This window comes from Symphalangus syndactylus, chromosome 23 (genome assembly GCF_028878055.3).
Source record: "Symphalangus syndactylus isolate Jambi chromosome 23, NHGRI_mSymSyn1-v2.1_pri, whole genome shotgun sequence".
Classification (NCBI taxonomy): domain Eukaryota; kingdom Metazoa; phylum Chordata; class Mammalia; order Primates; family Hylobatidae; genus Symphalangus; species Symphalangus syndactylus.
This window is the reverse complement of record NC_072445.2, coordinates 25,980,612-25,997,214: the sequence shown is the minus strand read 5'-3', so window position 1 is coordinate 25,997,214 and position 16,603 is coordinate 25,980,612. Positions and strand designations below refer to the sequence as shown.

Sequence of the window (16,603 nt, the reverse complement as noted above, 5' to 3'; positions counted from 1 at the left end):
GGCTTCGTTCTAGCCATTCTGGCAGCCAAAGTGATGGTGCCCCCCCCCCACATTGAAGGTGGGTCTTCCTCTGCCAGTCCTACTGACTCAAATGTGAATCTCCTCTGGCAACACCCTCACAGACACACCCAGAAATAATACTTTCCCAGCTATCTAGGCATCCTTCAATCCAATCAAGTTTGACATAATCACAAATGGCTTGGGCCATCCCCCTGGTGATAAGTGAGCTCTCACTCTGAGTTCACACGAGAACTGGTTGTTTAAAAGTATATAATACCTCCACCCCCTACAACCAAACTCTGCCTCTTGCTCCTACTTTCGCCGTGTGACAGGTAAGCTCCCCCTTTACCCTCTGCCATGAGTAAAAGCTTCCTGAGGCCTCCCCAGAAGCAGATGTTGGTGCTATTCCTCCTGTATAGCCTGCAGAAATATAGGCCAATTAAACCTCTTTTCTGTATAAGTTACCCAGTCTCAGGTATTTCTTTATAGCAATGCAAGAATGGCATTGCTATAAAGAAATAGCCATACCCAGTAGCCCTGTATGTTGATTCTCAGGCAGTCATGAAGGGGTTGACACTGTGGATAACCAATGGGAAAAGGATCAATGGTCCATACATGGAAAGCTGTTGTGGGAGGCAGAACTATGGGCAAGCATTTGGGATCAATTATACCAACCAGGGGCTGAAGTCACAGTGTTCCACATAGCATCTCACCAACAATCATCCCCCAGTGGAAATATAGATGCAGATACTCTCGCCCAAGCCAGGTCAGTGGTCACCTCTGAAGATGCAGATGTAGCACATTGGATACATTGGAGGGGAGGCCATAGCAGGTTGCATACTACTTGGAAACTGGCCCAACAAGCTGGTTTGCCAGTGTCCACACAAGAAATAGAAAAGATAATACAAAATTGCCCTGTCTGTTGCCAAGCCCAACTTTGGCAATTGCCAGGGGCCACCAGAAACAAAACAAGAGGGGAGAAAGCCATGGACACATGGCAAATAGATTATATTGGCTCATTCCCTAAGAGTAAGGGATATCGATATGCACTCACAAGCGTAGACACTGTGAGTGGCCTCTTGCAAGCGTTCCCCTGTGGAAAAGTAAATCAGACATGGACTATACAGTGTTTGCAACGCTTGCAACTCATGTATGGTACCCCAAGAACTATCAAGAGTGATCAAAGAACACACTGCACAGGCTCCCTAATCCAAGATGGAACTGAAAAAGAGGCAATTTCATCTGCCCTACCACACCAACAGGGAGTGGGATTTATAGACAGAAAAAAAATGACCTCCTAAAGGAACAATTTTAAGCTCTTGATAGGATTCTCCTCACTGAGAAGTTGGGTTGTGGTTTTCATGGAAGCTGTTCATGCCTTGAGTGTTGGCCCCTGTTGTGGGAAAAATGTCTACTTATGAACATCAGGAAGATGTAAAGAACCTGGTGCAAGCCGTGCGGGTATGGAGAAAATCAGACACTGTATTCAGAACAGAACTCAGTTCTACACAGAATTCCCTGATTTTGCACTCCTCTTGTCCCATAACACCTGATCAGGGAACTTTGAGATGAGACCTGGGATAGAAAGTGCCATTGCTTCTTGGCCTTTTGGCTGAGATCAAGTGTAGAAAGTGCCACCAGGCTAGACTGGTGTCCTTCTTTCTTGAGGTAGGGAGCACCCCTTCCCTAAACCTGACCCCCACTTTCCTTTTTGATGAAGGCCCTGGTAGATGCACTGGCAGTGGGCAGGGAGTGCCCCATACTAGTGGGCACTAGTCCAGTGGATCTCACCCAGCCCTGTCACTGTGGAGTCAGTAGCTCCTCCCACACTGGGACAGAGGTCTAATTCAGCCTCCAGGAGAGATTCCCACAGCCTCCTGCCCCACCTGTTTAACAAAACTAGTACCAGACCTTCCCTCTGCAGTAATCTCAGCAGCCTTATCTTTTTGCTGTTAGCTTGAGCAGCCTTCTCCTTTTCTGTTATATCATTCCCACTAGACCTTGGATATCCTCAGAGGACATTTTCCTGGGCTAGGCCCATCACCCAGCCTGTATGCAAGCCCAGTCTAACTGCTGGGTATGTGGTCTTATATCCCTAAGCAGCCAAGGAGAAACTCCATGGCGGACTGAACTGCTACTGAGTGAAAACTGGATCTCTGCAAACGTGGATAACTGAACAATGTAGGGAAAGGGGTATCCTAGATACCTCTGACATCACACACTCAAACATGGGATGTGACACTGAGCAATCCTGGACATAATGTAAGGTTTTCTCTAAATGTGTCCTGTAGGGAGGCAAGCACCAAAGTCAGAACTGCCCTGAAAAACACACACCCCAGCAAGGGGGATCACGCCGGCAAGTGTGGGATGGCTTTGTATGGCTCACCCCTACAACAGGGATGCTCTCCTGGGTGGCAGAACTCTATTGGGAATAACACAGTTCCTCTAAGAACACACAGGTAAAGGACACCAGGTACCTAGCGTTCCTCCCAACTGCCCAATGCCAACACATCTTCACACTTAGAGACACTGATTGGTCTGTTACAGACTGGTCTCATAGGCCAGGAATATATTGAATTGCCCCAAATGGCTCCCAGTGACTCTGTGCTACTCACTTTTGGTCCTGGCTTCCCCCCGGGATGCTTGGATGGTGTACCCTTGGCTTCCCATGGGTGCACTCCAGATTCACACCATCCCCGTCCCCCTCAGTCAGCCCATCTGGAAGGTTCAATGGAATAGGTCTATTTTTTCTTTATGGTATTACTTACTGACTGTACCTCTTGTGCCTCCAAGAGGCTCTACTGATAGCATGCAGAAGATGGAAACCCTTCAAAGATTTGTCTCCATAGCTTTGAATGACACTGAGCATGGTTAGGAGGCCTTGAACATTGAGTCAGCTGCAATGAGGAAAGTGGTCTACAGAGGGGGTAGCTCTAGACATGTTAACAGCTGTACAAGGAGGCATCTGTGCCTTTTTTGTTTTGTTTTGTTTTAAGCAGCAGAGAGTTTAATAGGCAAGAAAGAAAAGAGAAGGCAGAAGGAAGAGGCTCCCCTATACAGAGACAGAAGGAGGGGGTCTCCAAAGCTGAAAGAGGCAGCCCCAAGTGCCACGGATACCAGCCAGTTTTATGAGTAGGCTGGAGGACGTGGTGTCTGATTTCCACGGGGCTCAGGGGATTGGTTTGACCAGGCATGTCATTCACGTAGCCTGCGGAAAAAGCTGGCCCTCCCACTCTAGCCTTTTCATATGCAAATACTGGGCACCATGATGTTCTACACACCTGGGGATATGTGGGGGCAACCATGCTGCTAGGCACATGGCAGGGCAAGGGCAAGAAGAAGGCAGGAATTGCCATGTTTGAGTGGACCTAGCTTCTCATGGCCTGCATTTGCATATCAAAGGTTGCCTGCCTGGCTCTGCTGGGGCTTTACAAGAAACATTTCCAGAGCAGCTTTAAAAATAAACACTTCTCAAGGACCCCTTTTCCTCTCTATCTGCCTAAAATAATTTCTTAATAACTCCTACAACATTCCCCTCTGTGGAGATGTCACACTAACTGCTGTTGGGGGGTTTGGGCGATGACTGTTTCTGGCTACTTCCTGCTGAAAAGGGGCATCGAGTAAGGAACAGCAGCTAGGGCTCCTTCCTGGGGTCTATCTAAGAGTCCTCAGAAGAATGCCATGTTCATGTGTGGTTCAGTTTGCAGCACCATTTGGAGTTTGATTGCCCCTAGGTGAGAAGAAACGATTCGAGTTATAGTATTGAGTATACAGGGTCCAAATATCAATACAAGACATCTAAGCAAGAGAAAGCTTCATAAAGGGGTTAACCAATTCCATAAAGAAGACTGGAATTCATTAAAGAGGGATTGTAGCCACCCAGGGCTGAAGCCTGCATTTTCCCTGAGCCTGTCAATGATTTTGATTTGATCTTTAAGTGCCTGTAGATTGTCCTCTACTTTACTAGAGGTGTTAATCCAAGATATAGAATTTCCCTTTGGGGGTCTATGAAGTTCCTTGGTTTTATTTTCCCAAAGAAACCTCTGGGTTATAGGCACCCTCCTCTTTCATTACCTGGCAGAATTTGCAGGATAATTGCCCAGAACTAGCATATTAATCCAGATTTTTTACATTACCCATCCCTTTTTCTTTCTTCCAAGCTGCAGGAAATCACCACTTGATTGACAGGAATAAGCAGGGTTAGTCTAAAATGCAGGCAAAAGGCTTAAAAACAATTAATGAGACTACAATTTAATGACAAATGTATGATAAGCTTTGGAGTACAATTTTTCTCTCCAGTCCTCATTTTTGGTAAAAACAAATTATGATAGGACCGTATGTGTTGTTCGTAGAATGAACTTTAGTCTCCTACTCGGCCTAATGATTTGCATAAAGTGCAGCAAGAATGGTTATTTCTACATAGGCCTTTTGGATTGGCTTTGATGAAATTCTATTCCACAGGGAATTTCAGATAAGACTTTTTTTTTTTCTTTTTTTTTGAGACAGAGTCTTGCTCTGTCATCCAGGCTGGAGTGCAGTGGCATGATCTCCACTCATTGCAACCTCCACTTCCCGGGTTCACGCCATTCTCCTGCCTCAGCCACCCAAGTAGCTGGGACTACAGGCACCCACCACTAAGCCTGGCTAATTTTTTGTATTTTTAGTAGAGACAGGGTTTCACCGTGTTAGTCAGGATGGTCGTGATCTCCTGACCTAGTGATCCACCCACCTTGGCTTCCCAAGAGATGAGACTTTCAAAGCCAAACCCAATCATGGGTTTGTGTCCTCAAATACCTGTGAGTTGGGTGTTCCTCTCCACTTGAGGTCCCAAGACAAACTCGGAGCTTCCAGACCCGTTAGAACGTGACATTCTTTACTGACCACAGAACCTGTGCCCTTTTAAAAACTGAATGTTGTGTATGCATCCTAAAGAAGCTGAAGTTAATAAATTCCTCTCTCATTTACAAAAGCAATTACAGCTAGTTGGCCACGGGGTGGATGACTCCTAGTGGTCTATATCATGGTTTGGGGGATGCGGTCCTTGGTGGAAAGCTCTCCTAGTAAGCCTTTTGGGAATTGTGATTTTTAGGTCTTGTCATGTGCATCTGTATTTACCGTTGGTGTAGGTTTTGTTGGCAGTGTTTCATAAACTTAGGGGAAAAGGATCTGATAGGAGATCCCACCCTTTTCTGCCTGCTTAGGAAACATCACAAAAAAGGTGGCCCTGTGAAATTATAAAAGCCAGTCAGAGAGGTAGATTGTGGGGTCCTCCAGTTCCCTCGCTTCCTTTCTGTGTCCTGACTGCAAATCAGAGTGCCTTGGCCACTCCATGACCCAACCAGCTGCAGGTTTTTCCCAGAAGGCTTAAAGCTAAACCAGGGCCTTGAACATTTCCAGACACTGATAAAGATATCTAGGTTGTTGCTCCAAATACAAAAAGAAACTGGTCCTGGTTCTCAGCCAGACTCCTTAAACTTTCACATGGATTCCATACCCTGACCCCCTCACTGCAGACATATCTAGGTAGAACATGCCTTTTCTCTCATCTGTTATGAGGACTGCTGCAGTACTGTAAGTTCCCCTAGTAAATGCACTGGACTGATCACCTTAGCATTTAGTGCTTCTTTCTTTGGAATCCCAACTGGCCCACCTCAGAATGAAATGGTGGGAATTCTCCTCTGCCACTTTTGGGGTAGTCCAGACTTCAGTTTGGTGGGAGGAAATAATAAGTAGTCATAAGAAATGATCTCCTTATAAAGACATCAGGAATTGGATTAGGAGCCACCCTTATCCAGTGTGACTTCATCTTAACTAGATTACACCTCCAGAGACCTTATTTGTATCTGGGGTTAGGACTTGAACATACTCAACATACTCTTCTTGGGGAACAAAATTTAACCTACAACTCCGTGCTAAGGGATGAGATAATGCTGGGGGTGCACCTGGTCAGGCCACCTCAGCTGGACTCCATGGGTCAGGGGTGGATTCTCAGGGAGGGCAGTCATATCTGACTTGAGATTCGCAGGCAAGACAAGTTGCAGTTATGAGGTAGAGCTATAGTTGGGCAGCAGGGGTGGAATCCTGATGGAGGCTCAGCAAGGTTAATGGTGTAAAAGAGAGAGACTGAGCAAGGTGTATTCAAAGAAAGAGAAGACACTCAGTCTGAGTGAAGCATTAAAGCGCGAGGTAGCAGGAGTGATGATGAGGTAGGATCCGGGAACAAGGCCCGCAGGCCTAAGGACTTTGAAGGCCATGACAAGAAGTTTGGATTTTGTCCTGAGAAAAGAGGGAGCTGTGGAAGTATACACCTTGCTTTGCCAAACTGGCATCAATAAAATAAAATCACAGCTTTTAAATATTCATTTTCAGTCACTTAAGCATCCATCTCAGAATAGCAAGAACGTTCTTTCCCTCTGGGAGTCTCTTTCCTATGTTAAAAGATAAACTTGGGCACATTAAAATTTTAAAGAGTTTATTTTGAGCAGACAGACATTCATGAATCGAGCAGTGCCAAACCACAAGCAATTTGGACTTCACTGAGGGGGTGTGAGGGGAGAATTTTGATAAGGTGTTTATGGAAGCAAAACAAAGAAAATATTTGCTTGGTTAAGGTGAAAAGTCACTAGTTAGAAGTTAGTTGGCAGTTTCTGATAGGTTAAGTTTAAGTTTCTTGTTTTCCTAGGATATGACCTTCATGCTGAGTTGAGCTTTAGCTTGCTTACATAAGACTCAAGGCATTGGGGACATCTCAGCCTACTGGCCTCCTAATTAATTAATACCCACATTAAACCCAACAACCTAGGGGCTTATTCCATTCAAGGAGTCAAGTAGCCCTGAGACCAGTAGAAAATTCTATCAGTCTCTGCTGCTATCTGCCACATGGAGTTCCTGTTGTTCCATAGACTTCGTGATCTGAGGGGATTTGGTTGAAACACTGGCCACAATTTGTCCACATGAGTCCCAGAATCTTCATTCTCTGTCCCTTCACAAGAAGAAAGAGGAAGTCGCCCTCCCTGCTTTCCCTCAGGCCTGGGATCTCAAAATGTAGGTGGATATATGGAGTCATTTTTCTCTGGCATGCCACTGTCCAGGAGAGATGAGGATGGAGCAATTTCTAGCTTCAGCCATGTACTAAGCCCATAACTTATGCTTCCCCAGAAAATCTAAGATCTAGGGGGTTAGACCCAGGGCACTGGTCCCGATTGCACATTTTCATAATGTGATCTTTGCCACAATTGGGTGTGTTAGGGCAGACAGAGACATGGGACTCATGGCTCATGTCTTTTACGTCTACTAAGGGTTAGGTCAATTCAGCCCAACCAAGATATTCCAAGATATCTTCCTAAGAGGTTCCCAGTTCCCTTTGCACATTTACCTGCTCCCTCTTCAGCAGATAAATACCCCAGCAGTAGACTCTTTTACTCTTACTCTGCAATAGAGTTTTCAACCTGATCATACGCAGCCTTCCCCAGTTTACAACAGATATTTTATAATTTATTATTATTATTATCATCCTGAAGTGAACTTTATAAGATTTACCTCACAATGGTTGCTGCTGGGAATACAAGATGAATAAGGTATAATAATCCTAGCCTTTGAGGGGTGCATAATTAACCCCAAGGAAAAAGATTTGCATATAAAGAATTACGAGTCAATATGTAAATTTGTATTAAAGAAGGTTCCTGCAGGTGGCAAAATGACCACTCACAAAGAGTGGCTGAAGAGGCCAGGTGCAGTAGCTCACGCCTGCAATCCCAGCACTTTGGGAGGCCGAGGCGAGTGGATAAGTTGAGGTTAGGAGTTTGAGATCAGCCTGACCAACATGGCAAAACCCTGTCTCTACCAAAAATACAAAAATTACCTGGCATGGTGCCACACACCTCTAGTCTCAGCTATTCTAGAGGCTGAGGCAAGAGAATCACTTGAGCCAGGAGGTGGAGGTTGCAATGAACCAAGATCGTGCCACTGCACTTCAGCGTGGGTGACAGAGCGAGACTCCATCTCAAAAAAAAACAACCAACCAAACAAAAAGAGTGGCTAAAGAAAGTTTAATGAAATACCTATTGTATTAGTCTGTCCTCATGCTGCTATGAAGAAATACCCAAGACTAGGTAATTTATAAAGGAAAGAGGTTTAATTGACTCACAGTTTCACATGGCTGGAGAGGCCTCAGGAAACTTACAATCATGGTAGAAGGCACATCTTTACAGGGCGGCAAGGGAGAGAATGAATGCCCAGAGAATGGGAAAGCCCTTTATAAAACCATCAGATCTCGCGAGAACTAACTCACTATCATGCGAACAGAATGGGGGAAACCGCCCCCATGATCCAATTATCTCCACATGGTCCCTCCTATGACACATGGGGATTATGAGAACTACAAGTCAAGCTGAGATTTGGGTGGGGACACAGCCAAACCATATCACCTATTTACAAACTGGGGAAGGGTTAAGCTACTACAAAGGATGATGAAGCACTCTGGGGCTCTCCTTCCCCTGGCCCTCATTGAGACAAGAGCAGAAAGCAGTACAGGGATCTAGGAAAACACTGAGAGTCACAGCTGCAGGAAAAGTCTGCACCAACAGGAGCTGATGGCTTTCATAGAGAGAGATCCACTGTCAACCTAAGTAGCCCTGAAGACACGGTCAGTTTATAAATGACTGGACATTATGACAATAATTTATTACTGATTTGCTGTAAAGTGTTATCCATTTTATGCTATATATAGTTTAGCATAGCTAGAAAATAAAGGGAAATTTATTTTTAATTTTGGGTATATATACAGATTTATATATTATATTTACCATACCAGATGTTAAACATTCTGACTATCACTCCTGGGTAGTCTGTGACATAAAAGTATGAAGATTTTTGTTAAGAAGTAATTAACAATTGGTGTTTAATACTTAGACCATCCACCATTTTCACAGTGAGTTTATATATATATGTGTGTGTGTGTGTGTATAACTGAAGTGGGTATTAATTTCTCTGCACTGGGGGAATTGGGTCAATATTTGAGCCATTAGGTATATTGACTTGCTAGTTTTCTGGGATATTCTTGAAGAACAAATGTGTTTTAGCAACATTCTGCCAATTAGAGCTGCTTAGATGAGGCAGCTGTGAGTCAGCACAAATTTAACCTGTGTTGACTTTGCTCTGCCTTGCCTCCTATCTTTCTCCAATCTTTACTCACTTTCCCTCTGCACTCAGCAGCTATGTTTCAATATATTTATCCTTTGAAACTTTGAATACAGTTGCGACATTCTAAGTCAACAGGGCAGCTAAGCATACCTAGCAGAAAAAAAAATTCAGACTTTAACCTCAGAAACTGACAAAATCTTCTCAAGGATTACGGTTCCAATAAATACTGTTCAAAGTATTTTATTCATAGTTCTATTCAATAAAAGTTTATAGAGCACCTACTTTGTTCCCTGAATTGTTTTAGGCACAGAGAATGCCAGGAAAGACTAAGTCCTGAATGACAGGAACCAGAAGATCCAGTGTGAGAGGGTCTTAGTCAGAGGGAACAATGAGACAGGGTGTTGGTCAGGAACAAGTTGGGTGTGTTTTAGGTAGACTAGTGTTGTGGGAGCACGGTGAGGAAGTATTGAAAGATGAGGCCAGCATGGGTGTATTCGTTATCAATTGTTGTATACCAACTCACCCCGAAGTTTAGGGACTTAAAGCAACAAATATTTATTATCTCACACAATTTCTGAAGGTCAGGAATCTGGGAGCAGCTTAGCGGGGTGGTTCTGAATCAGCATTTCTCAGGACGCTGCAATCAAGTCACTAACAGGCTGCGTCAGCTGAGGGCTTGACTGGGATCTATTTCCAAGATGGCTCACTCACATGGCTGTTGGCAGAGGCCTCAGTTCCTCTCTGAAAGTTGGCAATGCATCTCACTTCTTTGGCATGTCTGCTTCTCTGTAGGACTGCTTTAGTGTCCTAAGGACGTGGCAGCTAACTTCCCCTGGAGTATGTAAGCAAGAGGGAAACTACAATGTCTTTTATGACCTAGTATTGGAAGTTACACCTCTGATGATAGAGAAGGGCTGAGGACATCACCTTAGGGGAGAGAGCAGTTGGAGAAGAGAAGGCTGGGTGGAGCCAGCCAAGGCGTCTGAGGAGGAGGGGTCAGTGAAGTAGAAGGAAGTCCAAGAAAGTGTGGCATCGTGAGGCCAACAGTCCTGCAAGAGGACAGAAGAGTAGACATTGAATTTGGTATCACGGAGGCTACTGCTGACCCGAGGAGAGAAGATGGGGACACAAGCCTGACTGGAGTGGGTTGAGGAGAAAATGGGACGTGAGGTAGTGGAGACAGCAGCTGCCGACAGCCGTTTTGAGAAGTTTTGCTCCGAAAAAGGGCATATGGTTGGGACAGTAGACTTTCTCAGTGATCTAAAAGAGGAAGGGAAGGTTGAGTAGGCTGGGCTCAGTTTCATTTGCAATTGTGAAAAGTCACCTAAGAGTGGCTGAGGCTGTGCACTGAACTCTTTACAGCCACCAGGGAGGTCCCTTGGCTCTGGGCAGTGCGCCATCTGGTGCTCAGTCATGGAGTCACCGTGAGACTGACAGTAGGTTAGGCAATCCCTTTGCTGGAACACAGATTTTTTTTCTCATAAATTTTAAATCCAACTTGGAGTAAATTGCCAAAAGAACAACCAAAAAATGCTGACTGAAAGGCAGAGGTGCAAAGTTATCCTCACTTCCTTTTAACCCCTTCCAATTTATTCCATTTTGTCTTTCTTATTCCCTCATCCTCTTCACCTTAATCCATGAGTCTGTCTGTGTTTCCTTTTCCACCGTCCATTTCTATGATGCAGAATCTAATGATGCAGCTACAAGCCAAGAAACACCAAAGATTGCTGGCAGCCACCAGAAACCAGGAGAGATGCTGGGAACAGATTCTCCCTTAGAGCTTCCAGAAAGAACCAGCTTTGCCGACATCTGGATTCTGGACTTCTAGCCTCTAGACTTGTGTAAGAATAATTTCTGCTGTCTAAGCCACCCAGTTTGTGGTAATTTGTTAGAGTGGCCACAGGAAAAGAATTCAACTACTTTGCAATAAAAAAGGAATGAATACATACAAAAGCATAGATGAATTTCAAAATAATTGTGCTGTGTGAAAGACACCAAACAAACAAAATACCTGTTGTATGCTTCTAATTATATAAACTTCTAGAAAATGCAAACTAACTAATTGTGACAAAAAGCAGATGAGTGGTATGGGGCCAGGCAGGAGAAAGGGATTTCCAAAGGGCATGAGGATGTGAATCAGTTCATTATCGTGATTATGATGATAGTCTCATAGGCCTGTATGTATGTTAAAACTTATCCAATTGAGGCTGGGCGTGGTGGCTCACTCTTGTAATCCTAGCACTTTGGGAAGCCAAAGCAGACGGATCACTTGAGGCCAGGAGTTCAAGACCAGCCTGGCCAACATGGCAAAACCCCATTTCTACTAAAAATACAAAAATTAGCTGGGTGTGGTGGCACACTCCTGTAGTCCCAGCTGCTTGGGAGGCTGAGACATGAGAATCACTTGAACTCAGGAGGTGGAAGTTGTAGTGAGCCGAGGTCCCACCACTGCATTCCAGCCTGGGGGCGACAGAGCGATTCTCGTCTCAAAAACAAAAACAAAACTGAAAAACTTATCCAGTTGTACACTTAACTCTGTACACTTTGTTTTTTTTTTTGAGACAGTGTCTCCCTCTTGTTGCCCAGACTGGAGTGCAGTGGCCTGATCTCAGCTCACTGCAACCTCCCTCTCCCAGGTTCAAGTGATTCTCCTGCCTCAGCCTCCCAAGTAGCTGGGATTATAGGCGCCCACCACCACACCCAGCTAATTTCTTGTATTTTTAGTAGAGATGGGGTTTTGCCATGTTGTCTAGGCTGGTCTCAATATTTCATATATATATATAATATACTGTATATAAAACACATATATTTTAAAGTGTCAATTATATCCCCAATACAGTAATAAAACTAATAGATACAAATAAACAACCACAAATCTATCATGTACATGAGCAAGCTGTACAATCCCTCTGCTCTCCAGCTGGTCTCCTCAGCTGCCTCTGTCCTTTGGAAGGCTTCCTTCTGCTTAGAAACAGGCCCAGGTCTCTACTGTCCTAACCTTCTTAGCCATGCACCCACACTCCTCAGAAGAAACCAAGAAACACTCCACAACAAATTTTTAAAATTCTTTATCCTTGGCTAGTTTTCCCTTTTGCTATTTCCTTCTTTCTTTTCACATCCAAAACTTGAGTAGTCTACATTCTAGCTCACTTCTTCTCTCAAAGTCTTGAATTTTAATTTCTTTCTATTTTTTTTTTTTTTTTGAGACAGAGTCTCGCTCTGTCGCCCAGGCTGGAGTGCAGTGGCACGATCTCGACTCACTGCAGGCTCCGCCTCCCAGGTTCTCGCCATTCTCCTGCCTCAGCCTCCAGAGTAGCTGGGACTACAGGCGCCTGCTACCATGCCCGGCTAATTTTTTTGTATTTTTAGTAGAGACGGGGTTTCACCGTGTTAGCCAGGATGGTCTCGATCTCCTGACCTCATGATCCTCCAGCCTCGGCCTCCCAAAGTGCTGGGATTGTAGGCGTGAGCCACCGCGCCTAGCCGAATTTTAATTTCTTAATTAATGAACTAATCATCTTAGTTCTATGAGTTTCAAGGTCTTTTCTCAGTCTATCTTTAACTTTAATACTGCAAATACCAGGCCAACCTCCCTTTCCATCAGCAACTTTCTGCCACAGTCTCCCACCCTTCGCCAAGCACTAGCGCTCAGATTTTCTGTGGCTCATTTTTTCTTAGTTTCATGATTTATATATCTTCTTTGCCAGCATGTTGTCACATGGATCCCACCCAGTCCTGCTTCATGTCAAAAGGCCAGGATTTTCTTGAAATAAATAACAAGTTATTAAGGACAGCCCTCCTGCCTCCATAGCACAGTCCTGTGAAGAAAGCTATGAAAAGATTACCGAGGCTGGCACTGGGCAGTGAACACAGCATTTAGTAGGGCAACTTGGATGCGCCTCCAAAATGGCATGACCACTATTCCACTCATTGCACTCCACTCGTTATCTTGAAATGTTCTCCCTACTGCTCTCTGGCAGTCTGTATCAGCTTCTTCTCCATCATGACACCTTCACAAATACTGGACATTCCAACAAGGGGTCTTTCTAGATCTGTGTTTCTTTCCATGCTGTTCCCACCTCCTCAAGTGCTAGTTTTGTCATTCTAATATTGGGGAAGATATGGAAGAGGATGGCAGTAGAGGTGGAGAAGCAGCTCTCACACAGTAGGAAGGTGGCTATTATGTATCGTAGGTGAAAGCCAGGACTCATGCATCTGAGATAAGGATGCACTGAAGCCGATTAAAATTCTGTTATTATACATCCTCAGCCTATTGTTCTACCTCAAGACCCATGCATGCTTTCTTCTAAGGTTGCCCTCAATACTGGTTGTTCTGGTATCGTAAGGAAACAAAGAAGGAAGAATCAAGCATCAAAACTCAACACACCTAGTGCTCCCCTTTAGTTTACAGATGAAAGCACTGGGGTTCAGAGAGGTTGAGATTTATCTAAGGACACAAAGCTGATCAATGGTAGAATCAGCCTAGAACCCAGGTCTTCGGCCTTTTCCATTTATCCATTGATTCAGCAAATAACTTTTTTAGTTCTAATCTATAAAATGTTGCACTAGGACGCAGATACAGTGCTGAACAAGATGGGACAAAGGCCTTTGACCTCAAGGAATTCACATTGTAGTGGGAAGAGACATACTACAAACAAAAAATAAAAAGTGATAAATATCTCAATAATTATAGCCTGTGATTGGGATGTGAAGAAAATTAAGCAGGGACTATGTATTAGACTGTTCTCAGGCTGCCAATTAAAAGACATACCCAAGCCTGGATAATTTATAGAGGAAAAAGGTTTAATAGACTCACAGTTCCACATGCCTGGGGAGGCCTCACAATCAGAGAGGAAGGCTAAAGGCATGTCTTACACTGCAGCAGGCAAGAGAGAATGAGAACCAAGGGAAAGGGGTTTCTCTTTATAAAACCATCAGATCTCCTGAGACGTATTCACTACCACGAGAACAGTATGAGAAAAAATGCTCCCGTGATTCAGTTATCTCCCACCGGGTCCTTCCCAAAACATGTGGGAATTATGGGAGCTACAATTTGAGATTTGGGTGGGGACAGAGCTAAACCATATCAGACTATAATAGAGAGTAGTTGGGGAGAGGTTTACTTTAGATGGATGGTGAGGGAAACATAAAAATTGAGAGAAAACTAGGCATGCAAAGAGATGGAAGGGAGGTTTGGGGGCAAAGGAACCAGCATTTTCACGGGTTTGAAGAGAGAAAGTGCTCAGTGTTTTTGTGTACCCCAAGCCCCTGGAGCTTGGCTGAAGAGTAGAGGGCAGAGGTGTGGCTTGAGGAGGGGGGTGGGAGGTGGCAGATGACTCACTCCTGTAAGTCCTGTCAAGGAGTTTGGATTTTATTCTAGGTGAAATGGGAATCCAAAGGCTGGCCCTCTTCCATACAGATTTTGCCCAGAAGACACAGTATTTTGGGAGGTATGGTTCCACACTACAGCTATTTGAATGCATAACTGAAACTTATGAGGAAAAATCCATCTGCTTCTGTACCAAAAAAAGAATGAAGATAAAACTGAAAAATCAGTCATAGTGTGTGGATTTGCCAAACTAAATTAAATTACTTTTCTGGAGTCTAGTGGATAAGTGTCTTAGTCCATTCAGTGGCTGGAATAAAATGCCATAAACTGAGGTGTTTATAAACAACAGAAATTAATTTCTCACAGTTCTGGATGCTGAGAAGTCTGAGGTCAAGGCTCAGGCAGATTTGGTGTCTGTTGAGGGCCTGTTTCTTCATAGACGGTGTATTAGTCTGTTCTCACACCACTATAAAAATACTGCCCAAGACTTGGTAATTTATATAGGAAAGAGGTTTAATTGACTCACAGTTTCACATGGCTGGGGAGGCCTCAGGAAACTTACAATCATGGCAGAAGGCAAAAGGGAAGCAAGGACCTTCTTCACACGGTGGCAGGAGAGAGAAGTGCAGGCAGAGGAAATACCAAACACATAAAACCATCAGATATCATGAGAACTCACTCACTATCATGAGAAGAACATGGGGGAAACTTCCCATGATCAGATCACTTCCCTCCCTTGACACATGGGGATTACAATTCAAGATGAGATTTGGGTGAGGACACAGAGCCAAACCATATCAGACAGTGCCTTCTTACTGAGTCCTCACACGGTAGAAGGGGCAAGCAAACTCCCTTGGGCCTCATTTATAATGGCCCTAAAGGCACTAATTCCATTCATGAGGTCTCTGTCCTCATGACCTAGGCATCTCCCAAAGGCCCCACTTCTTAATGGCATCACCCGGGAGATTAGGTTTCAACATATGAATTTTAGGGGGACACAAACATTCAGACCATAGCAATAAGTATGTTGGTAAAATTTCTGAAATAAATGAATTAGGCTGACACAAACAGGGCAGCTACTAACTCATAACTATAACTGAGACTGCTATTTGCGAGGTACAGCTCACAGAGAAGGTAAACATCAATCAAAACATTTTAACAGAACAATTTAAATATACTCAAAGAGCATCCCCCCTAAACTCATCAAATCATTTCAAAACTAAAAACAGACCTGTGAATGTGGTTAATTGCCTCTAATATCATGTTTTATAAGTTAGTATTTTTATGTTAAGTTTTCTTAAAATGAAGCTTCCAGTGTAAGGATGCATGTTTGCACTTAAACATATGGTCCACACACATACACATACATGAAGAAAACATGTACCAAATGTTTAAGGGCCGAATTGCACTGAATTACGAAGTTCCATGATTTAAGATTCACAATTTTAAAACATTGGATTAATATGTAACATGTCATTGGGACTTCTTACAAAAAGAATTGATTTTGCTTAATTTTTTTCAATACAGTTTAAATAAACTAACTTCTTTGCTTATCTAGCTATCTCTGATTATTTTACAAAGTTTTATTTTCCACTGTTGGTAACAATTTAGTTACTAGTGCCAAGCAATGCCCTGCAAGGAGAGTGAAGTGCAGACCTTTCTAAGTGAAACCAGTGTGTGCCGAGGCACCATCTTCATGGGAGCAAAAAATCCCACTTTATATCACAAGCAGGATATAAAGATTTTCTATAAGCCAGAAAATATGTATTCAATATTCAAGGAACCATGAGCTTGTACTGTGTGCTAGCTTACTGGATTGACTTTTTAATATAATGGAAAATCTTTATTCTTCCTCTGAAATTGCCCAAGAATCCTCATTACTAAAACCCAGTTTGAGTAGACCAAGCAGAATGGAGGCATAATGCCAAGATGACTGATGATACATTTCCAGAATCCTAGGCTGAGGATAAACATAATTTTAAAAGGCATGTAGTTACTGGTCTATTTAATTCCTTTTATTCTTACACACGTTAAAGATGGAATTATTGCCTTTGATTTTTTACTTTAGAGGCACACTTGAAAGCTGTGAAATTATCTACTTAGCAGCGTTGCCTGCCTGCTAAAGTTCTTCTG

General features: G+C 43.6%; 1 long non-coding RNA gene across 2 annotated transcripts in view; it reads right to left on the bottom strand.

The window, feature by feature from the left end:
* The window catches only part of LOC134735675 (uncharacterized), a 48,564-nt gene that overhangs the window by 23,959 nt on the left and 8,002 nt on the right, over positions 1 to 16,603 (bottom strand). The window lies entirely within an intron of this gene.